Source organism: Octodon degus, unplaced genomic scaffold (assembly GCF_000260255.1).
Source record: "Octodon degus isolate 3935 unplaced genomic scaffold, OctDeg1.0 scaffold00012, whole genome shotgun sequence".
In the NCBI taxonomy this organism is placed as follows: Eukaryota; Metazoa; Chordata; class Mammalia; order Rodentia; family Octodontidae; genus Octodon; species Octodon degus.
In genome coordinates, this window is record NW_004524588.1 from 8,918,423 (window position 1) to 8,922,035 (window position 3,613).

Consider the following 3,613-nt stretch of genomic DNA (forward strand, 5'->3'; position numbering starts at 1 on the left):
ACTATACTGACATTCCATGTCTTCCCAGAAAAAATAGCTAATATCAAGAAGTCAGACAATAACAAATTCTGGAGAGGCTGTGGAGAAAAAAGAACCCTTCTGCACTTTTGGTGGGAGTGCAGACTGGTACAACCACTATGGAAATCAATGTGGAGCTTCCTTAAAAAGCTAGGATTGGAGGTCTCATTCAAGCCAACTGTTCCCTTCCCAGGTAATTTTCCACAAGAACTGAAATAATCATATCACAGCAATAAATGTGCAGTCATGTTCATAGCAGATCAAATCGTCATAGCTAAATCCTGGAAAAACCCAGATGCCCATTTACTGAAAAATGAATAAGGAAGATGTGATATATTTAAGAATGGAGTATTATTCAACTATGAAACAGGATAAATTTGAGTCTTTTGTTAGTAAATGGATGTGTCTAGAGAACATACTCTTAAGTAAAATAAATCAGACCTACAAGTGCAAATATTGTATTGTCTCCTTACTGTGAGAACCTGATAGAGAAAAATGTAATCTTCAGGGTACAATAGACACTGCTAAAAGGGAATGAACATATTCAAAAGGAAAGAGCTGCTGAGTTGAGGAGAAGGACAGGAGAGGGAATGGGGGAGAGAGATTTATCTACATACGTAGGCAGGAGGGTTTGGACAACTGTACTGTGTATTTCTGTTGATCTATGGAATGAAGTATTTAATGCTTTAGTTTGTTTCATCTCCTTTTGCCAGTTGTTTGCAGTTTTTCCCTTCTTAATTTCTTATACATTTCTTTGTTTTTTTCTTTCTTCTTCCAAATTTATATGCATACATCTGGTAAGATGACTAACTGGTTGGAAGATGACACTATGTATTCCAACAAATACTGTGAAATTCATATTACTTTGTTAATTGAAATTCTGTATCTCTTGTAAATTTTTGTTTTAATTCTAATTTTTACCCTTTTAAAAAATAAAAATAATTGAATTTTATTTTTGACATTTTTTTCTAAGAGTTATCATGTGATATGAAAATAATTCAGCTATGTGACAACTACTTTATATAGCAGTAAATGGTCATTAATTTATTTTATTAAGAAGTGAAATACTTGCCTTTTAATGCTTAAGTTAAAAGTTCCAGTCTTGAATATGTGTGATATGAATTAATCTTAGAGGTAGAGAAACAGTGGGCATGTTTGGCACTCAACTACAAATCAGACCAGTATGCATATTTGCATATCTGGTTTTATTTATTTATTTATTTATTTATTATTTATTGGTGGAACAGGGGGTTGAACTCAGGCCCTTGTGCTTGCCAGGGAAGCATCTATTCCACTGAGCCATCTCCCTGGCCCCATATCTGGTATTTTTTAATTATCAAAATTCTTTTTAATGTAAGTGAAAAATTCAAATTAACTCATATATGATAGGACTGGTAGACTTTAAAGTTGTTCACAGAACAACAACATCAAAGAAAAACAGTAAAAAAAAAAAAGAAAAATATTGGGAAGGTCAATATCTAAGGCACAGTGAGGTCACATAACAATTAGTAGCCAAAGACCTGAGAGCTTCCAAACCTACTATTTGTGACCTTCTCCATCTCTTTGAATATTAGCTTCTACATATTATATATAGTCATAGCCTCTTACACCCCAGAACTAGCATATGAAAATGTCTACATCCACAGGGGGAAAGGCTATCTGGAGTGTTCTAACTGGATCAGTTTTTATCCTGGATCTCCAAACAGAATCATGGCAACACCTCAACTTCCCACCAGGAGAGGAAACATATCCACAGAGGGAATCTTCATGTCACTGATGTAATTTCAGCATGAGCCTCCTGGAGTACAATTAACATAGTATAAAATATAGAAGAGAAAAATATCCTGGGGAAAAGTGTAGCAAACATTTGTAATTTCAGTGCGCAATGGGCGAATGAATCTTTAAAACATACATAACCCACTGAATAAATGACCTCTCCTAGTTGCTATTTTGCATATTTTCTACAGGAAATGCACATTTTTATTATTTTTTAGTTGTTCCATGTAACATTTGATGGACGTGGGGAGTAGAGAGACTTAAAATACATAGTAATAGAGAAGTGAATGTGCATGGGCATATTGCAAAATCAGACTATGTACTGAAATACAAGTTGCATGGCTGCATATGAGTCACCGCCATATAGCAAGAAAGTCTTTGGGGCAAACTGAAAGATGATGCAGCAAAAACAAAAGGGGCCAGACACAGGGGACACAAATTGAATAGGAATGCAAAACTTTTGCCTCCCCCTTTCAACCAATAAAAGAAAAAAGAAAGTGTATGTACACTTATTTCCTAAATAATGTTAGAAATTTCTTCACTGTCTCTCTCAGAAGATAATTAAATTACATCACAGTGACACGTGAGTTAGTTTTCCTTTCCAAAGTCATGGAGCCTAACTTAGCCAACCTGAACATTTTTCTGTCTCAACAAAAAGTGGTTATAAGAACCCAACTTCTGGAACAGATTTGTCAAATCCAGAGCATCACAATTTCAGGAGCAGGGGATCAGCAGGCTCTACCCTGTGGTAAAGTATGTAACAACTTTCTTTCTGTATTTGGGAGATTACTGGAATGTGGCTGTTCTCTTGAAATATGATGATCTTGCATATCAAAGGTTGAAATTTTGATGACTTTTCTGATGGATTCTTACAGTTTTGACTATAAATCTGCATCACAGAAGACTTACCTGCTCATAGTAAAATATTAAGACCTTTTACCTAAATGTCAGGAAAAAAAATCAATGATTATGATAAATTGTCATACTCCCCCTGTTGAGTTTTAAAATTGCAGTTAACCTCCCTAAATAATATAAAACATAAAAATAATTTTGTGTTCATTTGTATAGCTCTGGCATTGCAAATTATATTCTTATGAAATGAAGCACACTTTTTGAATATTTTCCGCTTCAATATTCATGATTTTCATTTGGACAACAGGAAGCTTGTGATGATATATTCTTTATTCCACATGCTCTAGCATTGGTAGGTCTAATGGTCCCTTTCTTCACAATTGAAAATGGAAGCATCACTAGTTAATGAGACATTTGGCAGCTTGTGGGATACAGACAATTCTATTATCTTACATGTAAAATAGCTCACAAATTTATATACTAGAACAACTTTCAAATACATGGTGGAATGCGGAAATACCCAACAGAAAATCCACCCACATCTCTACTCTGTTCCTGATAGCAGGCAAAGAAGAAACACATTATGGATGATGAATAAACAAAGAAGAAATAGAACCTGAAGCTAGCTTTGAGTGTGTGCTCAAGAGCCCAGAAGACTTAAAGCACAACTTGGCTAAACCAGAAATGCTCTATATCTTGTTCCACTAAATTTCTTTGTAGATAAGGTGTAAGAAGAAAAAGACCAAAACAATAACTTTGAAAAAATAGTCTTTCTCCTCTTCTATTTTGTCCAGGTTCTAATTCTCATTTCCAGAGTCTCAAGGAGACAGAAATAAATCTTAGAATGAAAATATGAAAGATCTAAAGGGGCCGGGGGTTCAATCCCTGGCCTGCTGTGCTAGGCTACCCCCCATGGCATGCTAAGATGGAGAATGAGACTGGGCATAGTGGGGCGCACCTGTAATCC